Source organism: Phascolarctos cinereus, unplaced genomic scaffold, assembly GCF_003287225.1.
Source record: "Phascolarctos cinereus isolate Bilbo 61053 unplaced genomic scaffold, phaCin_HiC Scaffold_726;HRSCAF=1367, whole genome shotgun sequence".
Classification (NCBI taxonomy): domain Eukaryota; kingdom Metazoa; phylum Chordata; class Mammalia; order Diprotodontia; family Phascolarctidae; genus Phascolarctos; species Phascolarctos cinereus.
Genome location: NW_027556098.1, coordinates 94,532,904 through 94,560,293, shown reverse-complemented (window position 1 = coordinate 94,560,293; position 27,390 = coordinate 94,532,904).

The window sequence follows — 27,390 nt, the reverse complement described above, 5'->3', positions numbered from 1 at the left end:
GTGAAGTCATGGACAAATTACATCTCTGAGTGCTATTCTTGATGTTTCACTTTCACTTACCACACATATATTTTTAATTGATATTCCAGTTCATAGCCAGCCAACCTTATTTGGCCACCCTGAGGCAAAGTATATGGTATTACTCTGGAGATATCAGGAATTCCCAGTTGCTCTTCAAATACTTCCCCACCTGCCTCACTGACGCCTGAAATTTCACAAATAAATCTTCACTGTTGTGTCTAAAGACAAATGTGCAATATTTCCCTTGGTAAAATACAAATCCCTAGGGGAAAGAAGAGATTAAGTCTTCTCTGTAATTTATACCTTAGTGTGAATGAGTCCATAAGATCCCTTCCTAAAATACAGAGACCATGAAGACACTAGTTTTCTCTGAGAAAAAAAAGGTGGCAGGGTAAGTAGGACTGGAGCCAGAAAACAAAGGGGAGAAGGAAGAGAAGGCTAAAGTGTGTGACATTTAAAAAGTTCAAAATAAATAATTTCTGGGTGATTTAATCAGTTTATTCATAATGCCAGCATGTTTATTAATAAAAGGATGGTCATTTGGCCTTCTCTCCTTTAACCCAAAGACAATTATGGTGGCAGGCTCATAGCTTATAGGCCTGTTGGAAGAGAAGTGTTCCCAAGGGCTGCAATCAACTCTAATTGGTTAACAATGTGATTGTGAATATTACAATGATGGGCTAGACCTGAATTTTGATTATATTATTTACTTCTAAGTTACCCCTAGCCTTGGGCAATCTATTCAAGTAATTTATGTCCACCCAAACCTGAGCAGAGCAAAATGGCTTCGCCACCTGAGTGGAGTCTGGATAGAAGAGAAGGTTAGCTCAACCTTCAGAGACTGAGGTCTTGAAATGAGGATAAAAGGAAAAAGGGAAAATCTTAATCTCTCCAAATCATTGATTATTAATAATCATTTCTCTCATTGAAAGCATTTAAATTAGAAGCTTTTGTCTACCGAACAGTTTTTCCTTGTTTCCACGGAAATTCCATGAACAGAATATAGCATAACTAGATAAATGATATAAGTACTATTTATCGTTGAAAATGACCCCTCAGCTCCACATTTGGGGAGAATGAGTCACCTGAGTAGAGATTCAGATGACTTTGTATTGGTTTGACATTGATACTGATCTGTCACCGAAGTCCAATATTCTGAGAGGAAATGGATTGTCATCACAAATTCATTGCTCTCATTCAGAAGTAGAGCCAGATAGAGAATCTGTTCACACATATCTGAAATGATTTTAAAAAGTCACTTAATCGAATGGCTAAGTAGTAGGCCATAGAGGACAAATGAGTTCATTGCTCATCAAACATGTTTTGTTTACATTGGGTCTAAGAGAAGCATCTGAAGTCCAAATTAAATCTTCACTTTTGCAGTACTGATTTTTTAAGATTTGTCAAATTAGTTCCAAATCCCAGAACACCCTTACCGAGTAATGACTATTAATTGCAGTGATAACAAGGTTGTCCGAGTACCATAGGTGGCACTATACAACTAAAAAGAGGGCAGTATTTGCACAGCCTAACAGAGTGCTATGAACCTAGTAGAAACTCAGTGAGTGTCTGTTGATAAGGAAGAGGTTTGTTAACTTAATTATTATACATTATATCAATTCTTGATAACAAAGTACTTATTCTCCAGTGAAATTCCTCTCCATTGTCTCATCTTGACATGGAGGTGAACCTGGCTCTCAAAGGCCAGGAAAGCAGAATGCAAACTCTGTCACATCCTACCAAGCTGGAAAAGCTTCAAAATGGTCCTGGCAACAAACACATAGCTGTTGTCCAAGCATAAGCCTAGCTAAGTGCAGAGAGCCTCACTGCCAAAAGTTTGTCCACCATGTAATGTTTTGGGGTTTTTTTGGCCTGAGAAACTCTTGGAAATAGTCTACTAAAGGGATTCAGGAAGGTGAGGGAGAGGCTAGAGTCTTCATTAGGTAAGGGGTATATATCCTAACAAAATTATAGATGTTTTGAAATATTGAAGGAAAGCCCTTTGTCTGGCCACCACGTAAGGATGTTTTGGCCACAGTAACTCTTGGAATCAGCCTACCAAAGAGGGTTGGGGATGGGGGAGAAGAGTATGTATACTAATGAGATCACAGGTATTTTAAAATATTGAAAGAGAGGCCTTTTAACAAATAAAATTCTCAGAGCATTATATGAAGAATGACTGAATTCGTTTTGGGGAACAAAGGATACACTTCCTTTAGATAGGTGAAAAAGACAACCTTCTTGATGTGTCCAAGATGAGTAATTAAGAAAAATAATATCTAGCATTTATATAACCATTTAAAGTATACAAAGTGCTTCACATATATACATTATTTCACTTGATTCTCGCAACAACCATGTGCTATCACTATCTTCATTTTATTGGCGGGTGGGAGGGAGTAGAATTGAGGCTCAGAGGCTGATTGATTTGTCCATAGTCATACAATCAGTAAGTACTAAGGAAGGATTTGAACTGTCTTCCAGTCTCCCAAACAAGTACTCTACCCACTGTACCACCTAGGCGTCTCACCTTCAAACCTTAATGAAGAAGTCAGGTTTGGTTCATAGTACTTTTTCCGTGCTCTGGGGAGGGTGGACTAATCTTTTTTTGCCCCCCAATTCATTTGTAGAGCTATATTTCCCTTCAGAAAGCTTCTCCTCCAAAGACATGGCTCCAACAGGGATACCATTTTTTTCGCTAGGAAGTCCTGGGCTACACAGAAGGTAACATAGTCACTACAATCCTCTTTTCTTCTTGTACTTCATGCAGCTATAGCAACTGTGAATGAAGGGACTTCTATAAGGAGAGCCTGAAACAAGTGTCACTAAGGAAGTCCTAACGAAAAAACATCAGGCTACATTCAGGCAATTAAAATATTTTTCCAGAAAAAAAAATGTATTTTTTTCAATAAGTAAATTTGGTCTATAATAAAGTGGTAACTAGTCATTTTTTTCACCTGGGGCAATAACGAATTGGGTGCAGGGGTGCCAGTAAATGTTTAACAGTGGTTGAGGGATAAAAGGGAATGTATGCACAACAGATTTTTAAATTTAATTTATATTGTTAACATTTTCTTCATCACTTTCTTAAGTCTAGACAATCAACAAAAAAAATAAATCAAGTCCTGATTTGTAGTGTTTGCTTATTTCAGAGGTGGAAATGCTCATACTGAAATTTTAATAATTGGTCATTCCAGCACTCCATTGGATAGAGATAATTGAGGATAATTCAATCTTCAATGCACTCATGGTTACAGAAAGGAAAGTTTGATCCTTGCTCCAATGGGAGACTTACGTAGTGGATAGATTACAGAACCTGGGCCATCCTCAGTTGTCTGACATGTCTTGCCACTGGATTTTGATGATTCTGGAAGATAGCGAGACTGATGACTTTGCACGGCCCTGCCTCACTCAAATTCAATTCACCTAAAAGTCAAGACATCAGATTACTGAACCTAGAATCAGGAAGACCTGGGTTCAAATTATGCCTCAGACATTTACTAGCTTTGTGATCCTGGACAATTCACTTAACTTCTCTAGGCCTCAGTTTCCTCATCATCTCTAAAATGAAGGAAACTTCCAACTCTAAATCTGTGGCTCTGTGAAAGGCAGGCCCCAAAGAAAGGAGCACCACAGTGGTGAGATACCAGGTGGGGTGACATAGGGTAGTTTCACTGCATTGAAGGGAGGGCAGACAAAAGACTAAAACTGTGTTTGCCATCGGGAGGAATCAGGTTTCTGGGTGTCAGCATCCTGAGACAAAGACTGCTTCCTTGTACCAATCATTGCTCTGCACTCTGAGTAAAATGTGTTCTTCCTTCACAGGTCAGAATTATTGTAAGATTCATCCTCTTTTCCAAACAATGGGGTCTTGACCATGAATATTTTAATTATCTAACATTCTAGGATTTAGAGCTGGGCTGAAGCTCAGAGAAGATCTAGATCCCCAATTCATTTTAGTGTTGGGAAAGTGAGGTCCAGAGATTCATCCAGGATGCTGTGTAGATCATATATTGGAGAGGAATTCAAATCCTCTGCCTTCAAATTAAGGGCTATTTTGGGGGAGTTGGGAAGAAAGGGAAAAGAATAAGCATTTATATAGCACCTACTATGTGTCAGGCACTGTGCTACATGTTTTAAACATCTCTTCTGATCTGCATAACAACACTTGGAGGTAGGGGTTATTATTATTCCATTTTACAATTAAGGAAATTGAGGCAAATAAAGGTTAAGTGACTTGCCCAGGGTTATACAGATAGTGAGGGTGTGAGGCTGGATTTGAATTCAGATCTTCCTTTCCACTATGCTATAGTACTATACTAGCTACACAAAACATTAATCTCTGTAGCACTAAAAGGACTTGATTCAATTCCATTCAACTGATACTTTTTTTCTGATTTTTTTTTACCCTATATCCCTCACCTCCAAATCATGCGTAAATTGAAAATAATACATGAGACTGGAGTAATGAAACTATGTTGTTATTAATAACAAATATTTGTAAAAAAAAAAAAACCACAAACAACCCTTTGTTGTTGTTGTTGTTGTTGTACATGGTTTTATTTGACTCTAACAACCCTGTGAGATAAGGTGCCCCCGTTATACAAATGAGGAAATTAAGAGGTTAGGTCAATAATAGTCGATAGTCAATAAACATTTATTAAGCACATATCTATGTACCAGGCACTGTGCTAAGTGCTGGGATACAAATAATTAGAAAAAAAAAACCTTCCCTCAAGGAGCTAACCAATTAGGGCAAATAATGCACAAAAACAAAGCTAAAAGCGAAGAGGGGGCAGAGGCATGATGTTCATGAATCACAATCCACCAGAGCAGCTGATGGAAAATAAAAGAAACTGAGTGATTTTCCTGTAGTCTCACAGCTAGTGCTGAGAAAGGATTTGAACTCAGGTCTTTCTGATTCCAACTCCAACACTGTATCGTTACACCACCTCTTAATGAATAGGAGAGATTTTGCACATCCTGACATGTAAACAAATGTTTAAGATATCACCAAGAGCTGAGTATTTGGACGTGTGTTACACAAGAACAGGTGGCACTATGAAAACTCTAGTTTCCAGTAGAAGAATTCAATAAGGTAGAAAGTAAATATATGGACTAAATAAGGGTGAGAGAATCTTCTCTTGGACCTTCCCTGGGTGTTTTGGGTGTGAGAGGAAGACTAGTTCAGGGAAATTTTGTGAGTAGACTTGAAGGGAATTAGTGACTCAGTGATTAGGGGGGAAGAACATTCCAGCCTTAGACAGAAGGGACCCTGAGGCCCATCAGTGACCAGCAGAGCTATGAGAACCATCTTCACTCTAGCTAAGATTAACAACAGGAACAAATGGAGATTGTTAAAGCCTGACTTATGTATTTGCCTGTCTCAATTTAAAATCAATGTGGCACAATGACCCTGCATATGGTAAGTGCTTAATAAATGCTTGTTCCATTCCCTTCCCCTGTTATATACCTTACCATTGCCATTTGTGTGATCCTCACGTTTAATTCTTCAGAGGCAGTGGTGTTCCAAATCTGACTTCCACATAAATAACTCCAGTAAAATGTTAGTATTGACAAAATAAGCCTTTGCTTTCAAGGGAAGCTTGAGGTCAGGAAAAGAACTTTGCAATTTCCCCAATGCAATCTATCCTGCCTTCCCTCTCCTTCTCAACTCTGAAAAACTCTGTAGGCTGTCCATCCAAGTGAGGATTAAAATCTGGGCAATAGACACTCTTTCCACTACTTGGTTTTTCTCTGTGTGGATAGACAAGCCAGAGAGTTGCTTAGAGCACAAAGAAACTACATGGCTTGCCCAGGGTTCACCCAAGCCAGTAGCCATGAAAGGTGGGTCCTCCTTGGCCACTTTGCAACCCTTGACTCCATACATAGTAATCAAAAAAAATTTTTGAGATTTGAGGGCACACTGCATGCTAGGGTTATGGATCAGTAAAAGTTTCATATAGGAGATGACATTTAAGTTGAGCTTTGAAAAAAAATAAAACCTAGGGATTCTAAGAGGTGAAATTGAAAAGAACAGATATTCTGAGCATGGGGGAGAGCCTGTGTAAAGCCATACAACAGGAAACTGGAATGTTGGGAATGCAAGTAAGTGGGTCAACATAACTAGAAGGTAGACTATATGAGGAAGAGTAACATGAAATAAACCCTGAAAGGTAGACAGGAGCCAGATCAGGAAGTTATTTGAATGCCACACAGAAGTTATATTTTTTTTCCCTAGAGACCACTAAGAAATGGAATTTTTTTGAGCCTATAGAGTTTTTCAGAGTTGAAAAGGAGGAAGAAAGCAAGCTAGATTGCTTTGGGGAAATTACAAATCTCTTTTCCTGACCTCAAAAAGCATGATATGGTCAAGCCTGTACTTTCAGAATATGACTTTGTAAGCTATGTGAAGGTTAGGTTGGAGAGGGGAGAGGCTGGCTTCAAGAACACCCATTTATGTCTCTGTAACTCGTACAGTAGTAGTAGTGTTCCTGGACATTCTTTAAACAATAAAAACTTTCTCATTCTTCACTATTTTCCAATTTGGCATGTGCTTCTAGTTACAGCTGGAACCGGGAGAATGTTGCCAAAATGCAATTTGTGGAAATGGACATGTTTGTGGGTGTTCCTTTCCTTCCTGGAACCAAGAAGTATCAGAAATCTTGAAAGAGAATGAAAGGCCATGAGTTCTCTGAACCAAGTTTAACAGATAGTGCCAAGACTTGTCACTGCCCAAATTTTAAATCGTAAACCCCTGGGATGAGAATATAGTCAAGAGTGGCTTAATAAAGGCAGCTCGGTGGTACAGTGGATAGAGCACTGGGTTTGGAGTCAGAAAGACTCATCTTCCCAAGCTCAAATCCAGCCTCAGACACTTACTACCTGTGTGACCTTGGGCAAGTAACTCAACTCTGCCTCAAGTTCCTCATTTGTAAAATGAGCTGGAGAAAGAAATGGCAAACCACTGCAGTATCTCTGACAAGAAAACCCCAAATGGAGTGACAGAGTCAGACATGACTGAAATGACTGATCAACAACAAAGTTTAATTAAAGTTTGGAAGAGGGAGTGGAGGGCTTTATCCCTGTTACTGGTTCTTGACACTGTCAACTCAAGGTAGAAAATACACCAGGCAAAGAAAACAAACACCAATGGGACTGGAGGGAGGGATGAATGATGGAGAGATGAACAAGTTTTGCCTTTCCCCAGTGCTTTTCACAAAGAAAATGCTTAATAAACAAATGGTTTGGTTTTTTTTTAGTCATTCATGTACCTAGCTGCATCAAATTGGTGAAGAGTACTTCCTATAGTGCTCTAAATTTCAAGACTAAGGATTATAAAAGTATAAACTTAGAACTAGAAGGTATCTTGGAAGTTATTCTACCTCCTCATTTTTCTGAATGGAAGCTGAGACCCAAGAGGTTGAGTGACTTGTAATCTCCTTTAGGACACAACTATTTCATTTATGTCTTTTTATCCTCGGTGCCTGGTACACAGTAAACATATAATAAATGTGTGCTGATTGCTTGTTCAAGGTTACTCAGGTTTGTAAGTGCCAGATCCAATAAATGAACTCAGGTCTTCTGCCTCCAGATGCAACATTCTTGTCATGGCCCAGTTTCATGTTCAGGTACAGTGTTTGAGGCTAGCAGGGGTGGGTGGAATTCAGTCATAATTGTCTCTCCAAAACACATTTTCATATAGTGAACAATCACCCTTGCCCTTTATGGATATTGCCCTTTGGTCATACATTAAGTCACCAGGCATGTAGGGCCATTAGGTAAGATTTACAGAGCACAGCTGTTTCTGAGTGATCTCTGCTGATTTTTCTTACCAAAAGAAGTTGAGCAAGTGACTTCTAGACTTGTTGCTCATTAATTCCATCTTTAAATCATGTGAGAAATTCCAAGAATTGCCTGGAATTTAAGAATCACAAAGTTATAGTCATGGACCTCATGAAAAAAAAAAGGCTAATAAAGTTCGTAAGACTAGAAACCATTTTGAGTCTGTCAGACATGAGTAGACAGGGTTTCAGAAAAATAACCATCTATATCATTAAAGATTTATTTTATTCAAGTTTAATATGCCTTGCAATGAATTTGCATTTAACAAAGAGCAGAATGTGTTTTTGTAAGAATTTACCAAGGAAATACCAGCCCAATAAGGCCATTTATTTCCTTAGACAGCTTCGAGTGGATTATGCCCTGTATGTGATGTCTGTGAGTATTAAACACTGGTTCCATAAATTAGTAATGATGGTATCTTGCATTTGTGATATAACACAGCTTTTGATGAAAGTCTTCATAAGATACTCTACAACTTTATGCTCATGTAAAGTTAAATCTGCTCTTTTTTCCCCATGCCACTAAAACATAGTCATTGTATATGTAATAGGAGCTTCATAACTGTATACCAAGACTTGGATGAGAAATAATGAGCATTTTTCTTCAGAAATAATTTTTTATTGACCTTGAGCAAGTGTCTTCACCTCTAGGGACCTCAGTTTCCTCATTTGTAAAATGAGAGTTGGACTAGGGACCCTTTAAAGCCCCTTCCAACTTTAAATTTCTTATTCTACATCTACTCTGTTTCATTCCTCTTTCAGAATTCTGATACCAATGTTTTGACATAGAATTTAGCATTACTCACCATAGCACATAAAATTACCTATGGATTTCCCCTACTTGTTAAAGTAAAAACTGGAAAATTTAAGAGCTAGAAGGGATCACAGGATCAGTCTAGTCTAACCCCACTAATTTCATTTATTTATTTTAAAAATACATTTTACAGATGCTTTTTGTCTTTATATCATAGTCATTTCTAGAAATGCCACAAAGAACCCTTCTCCTCCAATCTTTCCACCAGATTATAAAAAAAAACAGTTAAGCAAAAACACTGTATACAGTAACTGCATCTAACAATATAAGTAGTATTCTGCCCCATACAATATAGGTAGACATTCCTATCTCTCTTCTGTGAGGAGGGAGGTGTGCTTCATTATCTATTCTAGGACTATCTTTGGATTTGGGTCACTCAGTGTTTGGTTTTTTAGTGTCCTTTGCCTTTCCATTATTGTAGTCATTGTGCATAATGTCTACTTGGTCCCCATTTTCACTTTGAATTGGTTCATACAGATGTTCCCATATTTCTTTGAATTCTTAATATTCATCATTTTTCACTCAATAAGAAGATTCCAACACATTCATATATAATAGCTGTTCTTGTTTTTCCAAATATTCCCTAGTTGGTGGACACTCCTGTTATTTCCAGTTCTTTGCTACCACACAAGTACTGCTATTGATACTGGGTTCCATATTGGACCTTAGTTTCTGTTTTTGGCTTCCTTGGGTAAAACTCTTTATTTTATAGAGGAAGAAATTGAGGATTACGCAAACTTTTTTTTGTGTTGCCATCTGAGTTCATGTTCAGTGAATAATCAAACTATGATATTTTTAAAGGGCAAAATGTATCAAAGTATGTCCATCCCCTTTAAAAAGTCAATTTACTTTTTAAAAATTTCAGTTTTAAATCTTGTATTTCTAAAAAAAATGGTCTTTGGATTTATCTCAAAAATCATATGATAAAAATTACAGGGAAGCTGCATTTGCTTAATATCAGATCATAGATTTAGAGCTAGAAGAGACCTTAGAAGCCACCTTGTCCACTCTTCTTGTTTTAAAGATAAGAGACAGTGAGGTTAAGTGACTTGCTGAACATCCCATACATACTAAGTGGAGGAGTTAAGATTAAAACTCAAGTTCTCTGGCTTCAAACCCAGCACTGATTCCATTGTTCCATACTGCCTCCAAGTAAAAAAGCAAACTTAAAATTTGTATGTAGATCCAAACTATTATTAATCAGAAGATGGGAAATTTGGAACATGTTTCTGCCTCTGGAACTAAGTGTAGCCCCTCTGGTGCCTATTACAATGACTGGAACATAATAGGCACTTAATAAATGCTTAGAGATTGATTGGGGCAGGTTAGTCAGGTGGAAGGCCATTCTAATTAGGACAATAACAACTGTAGATTCTTGTTTATAGTGGTATCATCATCTTCCAGTGTAACTTTTAAAAAAAAATACTCAGGATTTTCTGTTACTAAGTATCTGCTCAGGTTCCTTACCCAGATAAAGAGAGAAAGAGACAGAGAGAGAGAGAGAGAGAGAGAGAGAGAGAGAGAGAGAGAGAGAGAGAGAGAGAGCGTAATTAAGTAGACAGGCATCAGTATGAGCCTGGAGATGATAGCTAGAATTCTACCAGAACTCATTGGCTTGGAGGTTATAGATGCCATCTTCTTCCTATTTTTGAAAATGGGAATTTGACCCTTCTCCATTCCTGTGGAGAACCATTTTTCCTACCATTTTTGCAAAGAGAACTCATTAGTAGTGCCTAAACAATTACATCAGCTAACTCTTTCAGAAACCCTTTAATAGGTTGGTCAGGGCTGTCCCTCTCACTTATGGATCAGGAATGATCTGATCTGTCATCATGAATTATATTATGACAGCTAGGTATGGAGGAACCTTAGATAGTAAATGCTTAACAAAGATAGTTTGTTTCTGTCTGTGACCTTATATCAAGATAATTTACCCTAAAACTATAAAAGAGGAAAACCATTTTGGCTTGGTGGGCCAATCGGGGGCACTGGTACCCTACTTGCCAGTAATGTGTGCCTCCCCTGAGATGTTGCTGGCCACTGGGCCCCTGGAGTAGGAGTAGAACCCTAAAGAGGGACTACATTCACAAAGGACCTCAGCCACTCAATTCTGCAAGTCCCTAGGACCTACTATCACCATTTCCCTCAAGTCCAATATTGCCTGAGAAGTATTATTACACTTGAAGTTTGAATGCTATCTAAAATGACCCTTGAACACTTTTGTGTTTGATGCCATTTGTGGATCTCCATTATTTATTACAGAGAATCTTGAGCCCCAGTAGCAGACCTGGGAGGTCCTTCTTCCACACCAATTGATTTAAACTGATCAAAGTCAGTGAGGTGCTCTTTTGCTATCTATTTATCCTTGGGATTTAATTCCCTATCAGCCATTTTCATTCTGTTCTTTCTAGTGCGCATTTCCTATGTAATGTTCATTGTGCTCATCTGATGGCTAAGGCTCTATAATCCTTTCATGTTAATTAAAGAACTTGTTGGATTGTAGGAAAACTCCTTACTATCTCCTTTACAATTATTGATTTGATTACTGTTCTCAGAACAAGGTGTTAAAGGGAAAGGTATACAGGCAGCAGCTGACATGGTTGATGCTTCTGGTAAGGACAGGGTACATGGAGGTGCAGCATGGTCTCAGCCCGATAGATATTGTGGATTCAATGAGGATTCATTCACTCATCAATTTAAAACAACTCAGCCCAAAGGCAGAATTCCAAAGCTGAATGCATAAATCCCTAAGACCTTGTCTCTAGAGGTCTGATCTAGAGGATACTTTTTCAGGAAGAAACTGGGGAGCAGACAACAAGAATCATAGTAAAGTGTCCAGGGTGGATGGAATTTAGAATGGCACCGAAAAAGAGAACTGAGCTTGAAGTCAGTGATCCAAGACTTAAATCCCATCCCCCCACTACCTGTTTATTTGTTTGTTGTTATTGTTTCTCAGGTCTCAAAGAGGACCAACATCAGCAGGGTGATGTCTTGACTTGAGGTGAATTGAATTTAAGTGAGGCAGAGCTGTGCAAAGTCTCACTCTGTGCTCCAGAGTCATCTGGTTCCAGTGGCAAGATATAGGTCAGGATGACTGGTGATGGCCCAAGATGCAGTGGGTGACCTTGGCCTTTTTAAGCTAAGGTCTTTCCGGGATCTCAGTTTGTCTGAGGGAACACCCATTCAGGAGTTGAAGGCCAGGTAGGAATTGAGGCAAAAGATGGCTTAGTCTGCCTTCATAAAAGAATCATTTTGGGATGGAAAGACTCTGCAGGACAGGGGGGGAGATGCAGAAGGAACTACTACCTGTATGATCTATGGCAAGTCCCTTAACTCCTCAGGGCTTCAGTTTCCTCATCTGTAAAATGAAGGTATTGGCAAAAGCCATCCCTGCCCTCAAGGAGCTAACATTCTAATAGGAGAGACATGTACGTAAATAGGTACATACTACATACAAAGCAGGCATTAGTAGCTAGGCATTCTGCAAAAAGCCTCCTTCAGAAAGTGGTGCTGGAACTGAATTTTGAAGGAACCTAGGAATTCTAAAATGGAGATGAGGAAGAATATCTCAGGAATGGAGGGACAGAAATGGAAGATAGATTATTGTGTGAAGAACAGCAGTAGGCCAGGGTGGCTGAATTGTAGAGTACACAGAAGAGAGTAATATGTGAGAGGACTGCAAAGATAGGAAGGGGCCAGGTTATGAAGAACTTTAAGTGACAAATAGTTTCAATTTGATAGTAAAAATAATAGGGAACCAATGGAATTTATTGAGTTATGAGGTGACACAGATAGATCTATGCATTAGGAAAATCACTTTGGCAACCACGTGGAGGAAAGATCATAGAAGTGAGTCTTTAGTCAGGGAGTCTAATTAGAAGAAAATTTCAACAGCCCAGGTGAGAAGTGATGAGAGCCTGATCCAGGAGAAATAGTGTCTGTGGGAGTGGAAAGTAAAGGACATTTTCAAAAGATGTGGAGTAACTGAGGATTTCACAAATGATGGGACACATGAGGTGAGTGAGAATGAGAAGTCAAGGCTGACACCATGCATGGGAACTTGGGTGACAGGAAAGTAATGATACTCACTAAAGTAATAAGGAAGTTCAGAAGAGGGGTGAATTCATTGTTTTGTAGGTAAGAAAAGTATTGTTACGTTTACTTACAGGTAAGTTACTATTACTTACAGGTAAGAGAGAAGTATTGTTACTTCCCAAAGGTCATACAGCAAGTTTGCAATTGGACCATCTCACTGACAATATTTATTGCTGATGTTAATTCTGTTTATCATTGCTGTGTTTACCATTTTCCTAAGAAATGAAGATGGATGCCCAATTAATACCACTCCATTGTGCTGCCCTCCTTTTTACTTTTTTTTTTAATCTGATTTTGTGTTCTTCCACCTCAGTGCTATGAGCAATCAGTGTTTGTAGTCAAAGCAGGGTGAAATAAGCCAATTCAATGCTAACATCAGAACATGGTCGGAGCTCATGAAAAGATGAGAAGAGCCTGACAAAATCTTTGCTCTTTGCTAGAACACGTTCATTCAGCAGAACAGTCAGGTCCCACCTTTTAGAGCAAAACCTGAAACTGGGAAAACCACTCTTTGAATACAAAATGCAGAATGAACTCAGGGGGTTGCCCAAAGACCTGCACTTGCAAAAGGTCTACCCCAAACTTAAAGGAACTGAAACTTTCAAGTCGCACTCACCTCTGATGGCACTTTTTCTAACCATACTGTGTGACGTATATTGTGAAATATCATAGACCTCTTCAGGGAGATACGACCTGGAGTACTAAAAATAAACAGAAATGTCTAACAATTAGAGCATGGCATAGTTGGGGGCACATTCTCCTGCATCCTAAATTTAACTTCCTAGATTAGTTTGTGTACTGTGTGTATTCAATAATCAAATAACTTACCCAGAGGGAAATTTACATAGGTACTCAGATAACACCATTTTTTTCTTTTTTCTTTTATAAGGAAGGAACTTTTTATACTATATTTTTTTTGGGGGGGGAGGTCTGGACCTGATTTCATCAGGTGATTTCATAAGCATATGTGACTTTACCCTCTACTTGAAATCTTTCCTGATTCCCCGAGTCTTCCCCTCCTGATTCTATCCCTGCAATTTTGTTTGTATATATTTCATATACACTTATATATAAGAGACTGTGTAGCCTAGTGGCTAGAGAATTGAATTAGGAGCATAAAGACCTGGGTTCAGTGTCTGCCTCTGACTCTAAGTACTCTAGTCAATTCTTTAAGACTGTAAGTTACAGAGAAGGTGCAGAAATGGAATGGTAAAAGGAGTTTCCTCACCTGGGTATTCCATGTAATAAATGAAATCACAGCTCCACTCCCTGTCCTATGATGAAATACCTTGGTGTCACCTGTGACGTATTCATAAGCCTGACTATTACTATTCCCTAACACATTATCACAGTTAAATTACGTATATTCAGACTGTCACTGCTTTTAGATGCAATGTATACCTACAGCCTACAACTTAACAATGTAGGCTTCTGGGTCAGCTAGATAGTGCAGTGGACAGAGTACAGGCCCTGGAATCAGGAGAACCTGAGTTCAAAATCCATCCTCAGACACTTAGTAGTTGTGTAACCTTGGACAAGTCACTTAACCCTGATTCCCTCCCCCATCCTGCCCCCCCCCAAAAAAAAGGATGTAGGCTTCTGAAAAACAAGGGTTCCTTTCATTATGGCACTTAGTACAGTGCTAATTGATCAATTAATTGGTTGGTTGATTGCTCAGTATGGAACTTCCAACAACCAATGCAAGACTATAACATAAAGTCTTAGAGAATTACCCTGAATACTGCAAGCACGGTATTCACTAACCCATTTTCCCTCTCACTATAAATACAATGTAAAGAGAAACTAATTGTCCTTAAATTCTAATCAAAACTTTGAGAACTAGTTAGTATTTCAGTCAGGAAGACTTGGGTTCAAGTCCTGATTCTGAAACATACTAGTATTGTGACCTGTCACCTGGTAAGCACTTAATAAATGCTTAACTGACGAGCACAGGCATGCTATTTAATTTTCAGCACCTGCCCTGTTCAGTACCATAAGACTATACATTATGGACAGGTTGCAGATCTACATTATTGGAAAGAGTTTCCACCCTGGGAGACCCCCAAACAGATAAAATCACAGGGCTGAAATAAAGTAAGGAAGGAAAAATCAATATTTTATAAACCATATCAAATATTTACAAAATAGCATCTATCTGGCTCAGATTTGTGTTGGTTCAAATCATTGACTGTGGCCATTTTCATAAGGCTACTGCTGAAGGAAATTCTCTGCTGTCTAAGTGGCAGCTAAGGCCCCAAACTGCCAACTATGATTGTTATGCATAAAAAGTGACTAGATGAAGGAAGAGGAAGTAACAGGCAAAATAAGCAGACACTTGTGCTCGGCCCTAAAAGGAAAAAGAAATCAGCAAAGAATCCATCTTGGTCAAAACATGTTCTGAAAAAGAATGCAGAGCAGAATGTGAAAGAAGTCTCCATAAACTAAACTATAATTACACAATCTAGACCTTGGGGAAATGACTAGTTATAGGACCACAAGGCTTTAGATCATGACTGTGGTGAAAATTTAAAGTTGGGAATATACAAATAAGTCAAATAAATCAGTCTTTTTTTATTAACAAAAAAGATGTTTATACCCCAAGTATAAAGCACTGACTATTGAATCAGCTGCAGGAATTGTAAGTCAGTAATACATTCAATAAATCAGAAACTATCCATCATCTCTAGCCATTATAAATCAGTTGTGTTCACAGAGCAGTTGCATGACTTGGAAATCACTCTCCAGATTAATAAATCAGTCACTTCCAGATCTATGAATAACTGACAGGACCCATAAATCACAGGACTACCGTGTTCATGTTTCATAACTCAGCAACCTTACATGTATAATTGAGAATTTAGGAACACTTAGTATGAACAATTTTCTAAATACCAGAACTGAATTCCCACTGCACCATGAGACATTATGTGTAAGAAACATGAGAATTGTCCAGTGTTTACCATCAAGCTCTAGGTTGAGCTTCACCAGTTCTTCTGAATACTGTCATGTGGACAACAGGGACATATTATATGGAAAAGTACTTCCAAAGGATAAACAGTGATAACTTTTAAACAAGGTCGATGCAATCAAGTTGAATTTACTTATGTTGGCCCTTGTGAAGTTCTTTTTATGAACTTCCTTTCAGAGTTTGGCAATACAGCTATGACTGCTACATTTCCAAACTGAGAAAACTATTTATTTAATTTAAAAAACAAAAACTTTTAACAAGCTTTCTTTGGAGTTATGTGAGACAAATGTATATATATATATATATATATATATATGTATATATACATACATACGTGAATATGTATATGTAGTATCTTTATGCATATATGTACACATATATACATATAAATTCTTTAGATAAGATATATAGATATATAAATATATGTACATTCATCAATGTACTTCTATACACACATACACATATATACACACATACACACATATACACACATATATGTATACACACACATATTTGGTCCAGACCTCTAATATCTTCACTGTTGTTGTTGTTTGTTCTTGAAGAGGACCATGATATCAGGAAGGTGATGTGATGACATGCAAGTGAATTGGAATTAAGTGAGGGAGGGCTGTGCAAAGTTACCAGCCTCACTTTCTCCTCTGAAGTCGTCTGGGTCCAGTGGTATTTATTAGGTCCCAGACCAAGCCCTACTTGGTCATTGTTTTGGCCTTGATGGGCTCAAAGTGAATGTAAATAGCAATTGCTTCTGTTTTGGCCAGAAGCCCTGAGGGTCTTCCCCTCCCAGATTGATTTTTTTTTTGACTTGATCAAAAGGCCATTCTCTGCCTCATTTCTTGCCAAACCTTAATCACTGAATGGGTGTTGCCTCTGTCAAATGAGATTTGTTAAAGACCTTAGCTTAAAAAGGCCAAGTTCTCCTGCTGCATTCAGGGCCATCTCCTGATATTCATTCCTAGAGAAGAAAAATACCACCCCGCCCACCCACCCAACCCTCCTCCACCAAGACTTCCCGGTCACTACTCTGGACTTTACAGTTTTAAGAAGTTGCTTCCAGAACTAAGAGGTTCAATTACTTGCCCAGAAGAAGACATTCAGTGTTTCTGAGGTGTGACTTGAGCCCAGCTTTTCTTGAGTAGAAGACTTTTTCCATGTCCCAGATGCCATGCTGACTCTCTTATCTACATATATCGACATACATGTGCACATACGCACACATGCAGACACAGACACACATGCATACAGTTGTGTGACCATGAGAAAGTCACTTGTCAGTACTCCAGAAACTATAAGTTACCAGAGAAAAATAAGTTGACTATCTGTGTCATTGGAGGGAAGCAATGTAAAGCAAGTTGCCCATACCAATGAAATTATGAATTTGGAAACACACACATACATATTCACATATGTCTGTCTTTATGTATGTACACATAGATGTGTGTAACAGCACAATGAGCTGTAGGATAACACTGAGACATTGCACACTGCAATACAGAAAAGCACAAAGGGCAAGTCACTGAGCCTCTCTGGACCCCAGTTTCTTCATCTATAAAAGGAAAAGCCTTCACTAAATTCTATGACACCTAGTGATTAAGATAAGATAACTTCCTTTTGTGACATATGAAGGTGGTAATTATTTTCATTCTTCAGTAAAGTACTAAGCTGAAAATTGTAACTGACTTTGACCAAGATCATAGAACAAATTGAAAATGAAATTTTTTTAATATATTTTATTTTCTCCCAATTACTTGTTAAAACAATTTTTAACATTTTTTAAAAAGTTTTGTATTCCAAATTCTATCCTTCCTTCCCCTCTCCCTTCCCCAAGATGGTAAGCAGTCAGATATAGGTTATATATGTGCAATCGCATAACACATGAAAATGAAATTTCAAGCACACCTGACAAATCTCTGATTCTTTGTCTTTTTTATTTACTTTTTTTTTTTAGATTGGGTCTCTCTATTTTGCCTATATTGGAAGAGCAATGGCTATTTATAGGTCCATTCTTCATACTGATTAGCACTGGAGCTTCAATCTCCATTTTTCCAATCTAGGTTGGTTTGCCCCTTATTAGGCATCCTGGTGGACCTCCACTCCCAGGGACTCATCATATAGGTTCTGGACCTAGTGTAGACACTTCATTGAGTTTAGCCCCTACTGAAGCTCGGAACTCTACCAGCCTCAGCCTCCCCAGCCACACTGACTACAGGCATAAATCATTATGTCTGATTCCTTGTCATAATTTAACAACATGAAAGGAAACAGAATATTGGATGCCACCATCAGAACTTATACCTATACTTGTACTAAACTCCTACTCTATGCCTCATGCTTAGAGGAAGCTCCATGTTCTCATATGCTACACTGATGGGGCAAGAACTCTGGCAGAGTCTATAAAACTGGAAAGGTTTTAAATAGAAGCCAAAGTGAAGTGCTGAAGCTTATCACCAAAGGCTTGGTTACCAGAAGATTAATTTGTTTTTTCAGCCATAGTATTTATAGAGAGTTCTGTGTCTGCAATGGTGGAATGAGTGCCAATGAATAAATCATATACACACACACACACTTGAAACATTAGATTGTGACCTTGGGCTATACCCTTGTAATCTCTCTATGTCTCACTTTCCTCATCTATAAAATGAAATTTAACTCAAATACTTTTAAGATCCCTTCTACCTCTAAATCTATGATTCTATGAGCTTCTCTGAGGTGGCAATTTCACAAATATGTTTGTTCTTTGAGTTAAACATTAACCAGACTTCTCTTACTAATGTTGACATGAGTTGGAGTTTGGACTTCAGCTGTAACATGTATAGAATGTGTTCAAAAATTAAGAGATCCATCATTTATTTACCATTTATAGTGTTCAGTGTCGTATTTTCTATACACTCCCTATAATTCATTACAAATTTCAATGACCTTTGTCTGTGAGCTAGAACCAAACATAATTCAGATATCAGAATTACATTTACCCCAACTCTATTCCTGATTTCACAGTTAAAAAACACTGAAAATCGGTCCACACCCACATAAATTGACACATATAACCAAGGGCACTACCCAAGTGGGGCACTACCCAAACAATCTCAAGTCAGCTCCTTCCTCTGCTACTAATGCTCTTCAAATAATACCCCTGAGATATGTTAAACCAATTCGAAATCAAGGTTTGAGAAGAGCTTGTTCACCTCTTTCCCCTAAAATGACCATGTTAATTCTTAGTAAGAGCAAAAGGAAAGTTGAGAATGGTCTTGAACTCTTAACTTGGACAATAGTTTTCCTCTAAAATGTCAATGCTATTTCCACATTTTTGATAGAGCTCTCGCTTTGACCTAATCACAGACTATGGATTGTCAGCTCTCTGAATCAGAAGCCAGCTGGCTTTTGACTGAGGGAGAAGGAACAGTAGCAGCAGGGAACCATACTGTTAAGGCAAGACAGTTTACAACACTACAGCCAGGCATATCAATTTTATTTTAATTGAGATGCCTTACACAAAAGTAAATGAAAACTCAATTCTAAGCTATTTGTGTCAGCACTAGAAATGTTGTATCCTTGTGGGAATCCATACTTACTTATAGTCAGGGGAAAAACATTTTCAAATATAAAAAGCAGGAGGATTGATATATTTTTTTCAAAAATAAGTTAATTTAATTTAATCTCCACTGTGACTCCCATTCAATTAAAATTGCTTTGTACAAATTGTGTATATTTACTCATTTGTACATATTTCTCTCCTCCAGTAGAGTATAAGCTTCTTCAGGACAGGAGTTTGATTTTTCAATTGTTTATTATTTTTTGTCTATTCTAGCACCTAGTACAGTGTCTGGCTCATAGCTGGAACTTAAAAGATCATTTTGTTTGACTGCATCATATTATATCCCCTTCAGTGGAATATAAGCTCCTTAAGGTCAAAGGTTTCTTTGTATTACTCTACATATGGCATGGCTTAGTAGATATTTGTTGTATTAGAATGAATTGAGTCATTCTGTATCTTCCCATTTTAAATAAGTGGAGGAAGAAAAGGAATCATAAATTTGATGGTTCTGCTCTAGATTTCACTTTAAATATGCTCCATTACCTTGGTCAAAGTCACTTGAATCCTTGGTTTTTGTTTTTGTTTTTTTGGGTTATTGGTTTATTTGGTTTTGGTTTGTTTTTTTTGCGGGGGGGTTGCCTTCTTTGGTGAGGCAGTCAGGGTTAAGTGACTTGCCCAGGGTCACACAGTTAGTATGTGTCAATGTCTGTCACTTGAACTCTTTGAGTTGTGGTTTAGTCTTTTAGGAAAAAATGCTAATTTTACTACTCTCTGATACAGTTTAGAAGTACAGGGACCCCAAAACTATCAAGGCACTGGAAAGAATTCTCAGACTGTCTTCAAGACAAGTGGCAAAAAGTATATGGTAACGCTATGTAGTGGGCAGCGCTCTTTTAGGGAATTCAAAACCTAACAGGAATGATGCTAGAGCTTATACAGGAAAAACTTAGTGCATTGTGTGCCAACTATGCCAGTTAGGTGGTAGCATACAGTTTCTATACCTTGCTTGGGTGCAGTGTCATTCACTACTAGTGTGGCCTAGGGGGTGGGATGGGGGGCTTCTGAGGGATGTGTTTTTGGTCTGCTATGTCTGTAATAAGCCTCAGGAGTTGATGCTTGACCTCTGGATTTTATAAGGTAATTGTGGGAATCAGTACCTGATAGTTCTGCTGGTACAAGATAGCCCTGTTTACACAAGGGAAATTTTACAGAGGTCAGCTTGTTCTCTTAACAGGAAGAGATTGTTAGCCTCACTGGGGCCCACTTATGAGTTATTGCCAGAGGTAGGGTCTTTGGGTTGGGGAGAGCTATAGTCCCTAGGGCTGGGGTCCAAGCACAAGCACATCATCTCCGTCAAAAAAAATAAAAGGAATAAATCTCACAACCATTCTGTTTCAAAGACTCTAATCTAGTCAAATCTCTTCATTTCGCAGGTAAGAAATTGGAAATTCAATGACTTATCCAAGGTCACACAGATAGCTAGGAGAAGTACAATGCCTGAGAGGTAGTAGGGACCTAATCTCTCTCAATCAATTTATTGATTGACTTGAGACTAGAACCCAAAGCCCGTGACTCACAACCCAGTACTCTATTATCCCACATAACCACAGTGTTATTCACTGACAGAATGAGTCATATTGGAACATAATAGACTTCACCTCATTACAAATCTCCAGAAGTATGGTGACGCAAAAGAGACCCCTGAACTGAAGGAGAACATAGTGTACCACCGAAGAAATATATTTCAAGACACAAAATTGCTGTGTGACCCTTACAAAAGCCTTGTCTTCATTTGTAAAATGAGGGGAAAAGATAACTAATCTTCTGTTCTTACAGGGTTTTTATGAAGATCGTATTTGAAAGTGCTTTGTAAAACATCCTACACCAAGGTGATGACTTGACCTCTATTCCCAAATCCGATGTTATTTGCATGATTTGAGGACTGTCATTTTATCTCTTTTATTCTTTGGTTTCTCTGTCTTCACTATAAAGATAATGCTTGGGGCTTAGGGATGGGGAGAAGGGAGACAGGATGACTGTCTTCAAGTATTTGATAAGCTGTTACCTGGAAGGTAAATTGTACTTATTCTCTTTGGCTCTGAAGTGCAGATCTGGGAGCAGCAGTTAGAAAGCACAAAAAGGCAGATTTGGTCTTGATGTAAAGAAAAACTTTTTTTTTAAATGGCAGCCATCCAAAAGAAGAATAAGATGCCTCAGGAAGTAGCAGATTTTTTTCCCCCTCATTTAAAATCTTCTAGAAAACATTGGCACTTTGCCTGTCAGTTAGGTCGTAAAAGGAGTTCTTCTTCAGGTATGATTTGGACTTGGTTTCTTCTAGGTTCCCTTCAGCTCTACAATTCTCTGATTCTCCCTCCCTAGTCTTCCAGGATTTTATCAGCATGCATTATATAAAATAGTTTGACCTGACTCCTTCAGGGGAAAAGTATAAAAATCCCATTAAGATAATTGAATCAAGAGGTGGGGAGGGATTGACTCGAAGAGGTTACCTAGTTTCTATACCTAATCCATTGAAGCCAAATGAGAATCTAGTCTACTTTTAAGATCCGTCTCTTTGGTTACAACCATTCAGTGTCCTTATGTTTGCCTTCTTTGTTTAAGCTTACATTCCTGTTGTCCTTTTAGAAGGATAGACAGGGATACATCTGGTCTTAATAACTCAGTTTTCTCTTCTCTGATAAATATCCCCAGTTGTCAATATTCACAGTGAGTACAATAATAGAAATGAATACATCCCTGGAAGGCAACTGGAATTTTGGTCCCAGAGAACAGATAAATAGAGACAAGGAGATTATGTATGAATCATCCATTGTTAAACCATCACTTTGTTGATTAGCTGTACTTAACTTTAGGTTTATTTTTTTGGGGGGGTGACATAAGGGGTAGTTAGGTGTCACGGTGGATAGACTGCCAGACCTGGAGTAAGGAAAACTTAAGTTCAAATCCAGATTCAGACACTTACTAGCTGTGTGGCCCTGGGCTAGTCATTTAACCCTATTTACCTCAGTTTGCCCATCTGTAAAATGAGCTGGAGAAAGAAACGACAAACCACTCCAGTATCTTTTTCAAGAAAACTCCAAATGGGGTCACAAAGAATTGGACACAACCAAAAAATGATTAAACTAAGGGAAGATGAACAGGGGAGGGTCAATGGGGGATAAGAGATATAATGGAACTTGATTATGGAATAAAAACATAAGACATAAATAATTTTTGAAAGTAAATTATTATTATTTAAAATGAAAATTAATAACTCCATTCCTCTTATATTCTCCCCATAAGTACTGCTTACCAATATGGAGGTCTTCATCATGGTTCTTTTATTAATCCTCTAAGTTTTATCCACCTTGCTTTAAATTCTCAGAGGTCTTCTTCAAGTTAACATTGAACTAGATCATTTGTGATAGTTACATATTTATCCAGTGCTTACTACTTGTTGAGTGAATGACTGATAACATAGCATTAAGTGGAAAGATATTGAAGAAGTTAAGAATGTCTCTACTTAGATGAAATGACCTGTGTTTGGGCTTCCCACCTCAGTGTTCTTGAGCCTAAAGCAGTTATGCACTCCAGAGGTTCTGGTCCCAGGCACAACTTCAGTGACTAACACCTAGCTCCCCATCAATACCAGTCTACCAAGTCCACATGTGCCACTTCCTCCGCATTGTTCTTCCTGTTCATCTGGATTGCAGATGGTGGTAAAGAGATCCCAAGGCACTCTGAAATAACTGTGGCATCCTGTAGTATTTTGTCATGCCATTAAAAAAAAATCCCTGGTTCTAATCTGTGTGCCTGTGTGTGAGCTGATGCTAAATGGATGATGGAGTCCGCATTTCCTCCACAGTCACTCTATTTATTACCAATGTCTTCTAATTCATTACTGTGAATGTGCTTTGGGATGGTCAGAATGGAATTAGATTTTATGTAGTGCTTTTTATCCTGGAGCCAAGTGCCCTGCACAATCATTTCCTTTAAATGGTTGACCTTTTTCCCAACTGGAACATTTTCCTAGTTTGTTCTGACTCAGCCTATATTTTCACACTAAATTAGTTGTTCTTAGAATATCTGGCCTTGTGGTAGGGAGGGAAAGAGAAGAGAACTGGGGAGTGGGGGTGGGAAAGAGGAGGAAAAAAATGGCGACTCATTCAAGGTCTGACTTCAGGAAAATCCTTACACATGTCTAGGAGAAATGCATTGAACTGCTTTAAAATTCTCTTCATCAGAACTCAGCAAAGATGGAGAGACTGGCTCTTCCATTTGTCAATAAAGAGCTACCTATCAAAGGCCTACCCAAAGGAACTTTTAATCTTCCCTAGGAACACCTCAATGGAATTCCTCAAGAAAAACCAAAGTCTACTAAATTATAATCCTAACAGAGCATACTTCCACTTACTTCCTCTCAGACAATCTAGTAAGTAATGCTTTTCAAGCATTAAGACTCTGATGAATAACACGAATTCTGCCACCATTAAAACATCATTCCTTTAATATAAGGCTTTGAAGACTTGAAAGGACCCAGTTTAAGCAACTTTCAGATATTTAAATTTTAAAGTGTTAATGAATTTATATTATGACTTAGGAAAGAATATTGTGGGGAGAGGGGTAAGAATAGTGAGACTATATCACCAAGGAGATTAAAAATAAAAGGCATGGAATAAAGAGTCCCAAACATTAATTATGAAAACTCGGGACTAGAGGAGGAGGAGATCAGATGAAATCTCCAAGCTTTGCCTGATTTGCAGTTTTACCTAACTAGATTCTATCCTACAGGATCATAGGATTATAGATTTAGAAAGGGATCTCAGAGGTCATATAGACCAATTCCTCTATATTACAGATGAAGAAAAGGAAAATCAGAGAAACTGAGTGATTTTCCAGGGTCACACAGAAGCAGGGGTGTCATTCTAACTTAGAAGATTTGACTCCAAATCCATTGCTTTTGTTTACCATATTGCTTTTCTTATCCCTTCCTTGTTTCATTTCCTCAAAGAAGTACCGCTTGAAAACACATCCAAATAGACTGTCTTTTTGTCATTGTTTGGTCATGTCCAACTCTTTGTGACCTCATTTGGAGTTTTCTTGGCAAAGATACTAGAGTGGTTTGCCATTTCTTTCTCCAGCTTATTTTACAGATGAGGAAATTGAGGCAAATCAGGTTAAATGACTTGCCCAGGGTCACACAGCTAGTAAGTGTCTGAGACAGAATTTGAACTCATGTCTTCCTGACTCCAGGCCCAGCAGTCTCCACTGCACCACCTAGCTGCCCAAATAGACTATCCAGTTTACTAGATTACAAGTTCCACGAGGGAAGAGATGATGTCTTATCTAAATATATCGGTCTAGGGCTTAGATCAGTGATCTACACACTTAAATTGGAAGGTGACTCTCTAGATGGAAGGCATGGGATAAACATAAAACTTCAGCACATGACAATTGAATGCCATATAGATCTTGTTACAATCCCTATGACTCTCTAGACTTTATATTGTGTTAAAATTAAATCACAGGTGACACAGTGGATAGAGGATTGGCCCTGGAGTCAAGAGGACCTGAGTTCCAATTTGTCCTCAGATGCTTACTAGCTGTGTGACCCTGGGCAAGTCACTTAACTCCAATTGCCTCAAAAAAAAAATCACCTTTGAAAAGGGTCAGTCATTTATATCTCAAAGTAAATTTATTTTATCCTGGAGCCATATTTTGCTAGAGGGAAAGGTGGGGGGGTTCATACTGAACCTTGACAGCAAGGTAGAGTTGGATAGGATGAGGAGGTGACCCATTAAAAAGGGAAAGGATGTGAAAAAGTAAGGCTAACAACTCTGAAGACAAATTTTACCTACTTCATATTTTTGCTTAGGGCTCACCTTGAGTGTTATTGATGGGTTTTGTTGAGTCATTTAATTCAGGAAACCTATTAAACTTTTGTTTTTGTTATGATAGTAACTTGGTTCTTTCTGAACTAATGCACAGTATCTACTCTGGCAACATAAAAGATACTAGGTTCTGAAGACTCGGGTTTGGGGTGGCATAAATATTTCAAACCTGCTTGTGAAACTGACCATAAAACTGTCCCCTTTGCTGTGAATATGCTAATGATGTTAATTCAATGCATCTATCACAATAACTTTACACTGATATCATAAATTCAAAATAGAATAATAAACAACATTCAATTTTCCAAACATTAATTATGAAGCATTAGTAGTTAAATCACCACAATAAATCTTTGTATTTGGTGGTGGTGTAGTTAAGTACCTATGTCTTCGGGAATATGTCACTGTCACATACCACTTAGCAATTGATTATGAAATTTTGATGGCAAGAGCAAGAGACAGAGGGTTCCAAATAGTTCAGTTCCATTGTTTCAAGCATCAGTCCATAAACTCTAGCTCTCAATGAGATATTTAAAAGTGTTCCAGTGAAACAGGTCTTCTTAGATGTGTAGGCCCTACCATTGGTGAAGGTGCTATCGTATGTTTTGGAGACGACCATTGCTACAATGTTAAAGATGTTTAGAATTAAATACGACTTTTTTTTCATTTTGCTGATTATTTAAAGGTCCACAAAGAAATGGTGTCTGCTCACAGATTCAACTTTAGTTGGTCATACTGTAATGCAATCTAAGTTTTGAGAGGTAAGGAAGGGAATTCAGTTTTGTTGTTGTTGTTGTTGTTGTTTTTTAAAGTTTGTTTGGGGCATGTTCTCCTCAAAAAATGAAGCTAGACAAAACAAAACAATCCCTTCTCCTGAAGACCTTACATTCTCATAGCCCAAGCTGGACCTTCCTCATTCCTTCTGTCCACACAAGAGAAAATGTCTTTATATGGATCTTAAAATCTTCTCTCCCTCCTCCTTCCTCCAATCCTAATTGCTCAGGAAAGAAACCTGAATTCCCTGAGTATATGGATGGAGAATGTTTATTCTATTCCTTTGCTAATCATTTAAATTCAAGTAAGTATATCAATTATATCATTGCATGGCCTGCTAGGGCAGTTCGGTAACATGGTGTTTAGAGCTGGGGGCTTAGAGTCAGGAGGACTTAAGTTCGAATCTGAACTTTGACACTTAATAGCTGTGTGACCCTGAGCAAGTCATTTAACCCTATTTGCTTCAGTTTCCTCACCTATAAAATGAACTGGAGAAGGAAATGGCAAACCACTCCAATGTCTCTCCCAAGAAAACCCCAAATTGGGTGAAGAAGGATCAGATACAACTTAAACTATTGAACAACAATATGTCTGCTAACTTGTACAAATTAAGTTCCTATCATTTAAGAGGTGGCCAGTTGATCTAGACTAGAGTCTTGAGCTGGTTAAGCTACACTTATTTCCCAAGTCCCCCACCATATTGAACACAATCATCCTTGGGAATGGAATGAAAAGTTGGCCATACTTATAAAGGTTCATGTGGAAAATTGGCTATGGAATTCCAAGGGCCCACAAATCTCCCAAACAAGGCTTGAACCAGAGTAAAATGTGATTAGGAAGTGTTTAAGAAAATAAATAACAATATAACAAAGATAATGTTAATTTGTAGTTTTCTAAGTCAATATGTGACCCACAGGTATGTATCATTCATATTTGAGTTTGACAAAACTGGTCTAAAGCATTATCAGATTTTCAATAAATTGTGCTCCAGATAGCTGTCTTCTTTAATTGTTTTGTTGTTATTATTCAGTCATATTCAACTCTTCATGACCCCATTTGGGATTCTCTTGGCAAAGACACTGGAGTGGTTTGCCATTTGGTCCTCCAGTGTGTTTTACAGATGAGGAAACTGAGGCAAACAGGGTTAAGTGACTTGTCTAGGATGACACAATTAATAAGTGTCTAAGACCAGTTCTGAACCCAGGAAGATGAGTCTCTATCCACTCTATCCACTGTACCACCCAGCTGCCCCAGCTGTTTAGACTAAAACATTTGCCTTAATTCACTGCATTAATATGTTAAGGTATATTTTTTGTACCACAGTAGCAATGAATAGCTTTATTTTAGGTGCTAATGCTAGTGGTAGTTGAGGCAGACTAATAGAAGAGAAAGTTAGCATAAGAGTCAGGAAGACCTGGGTTCAAGCCCTGTCT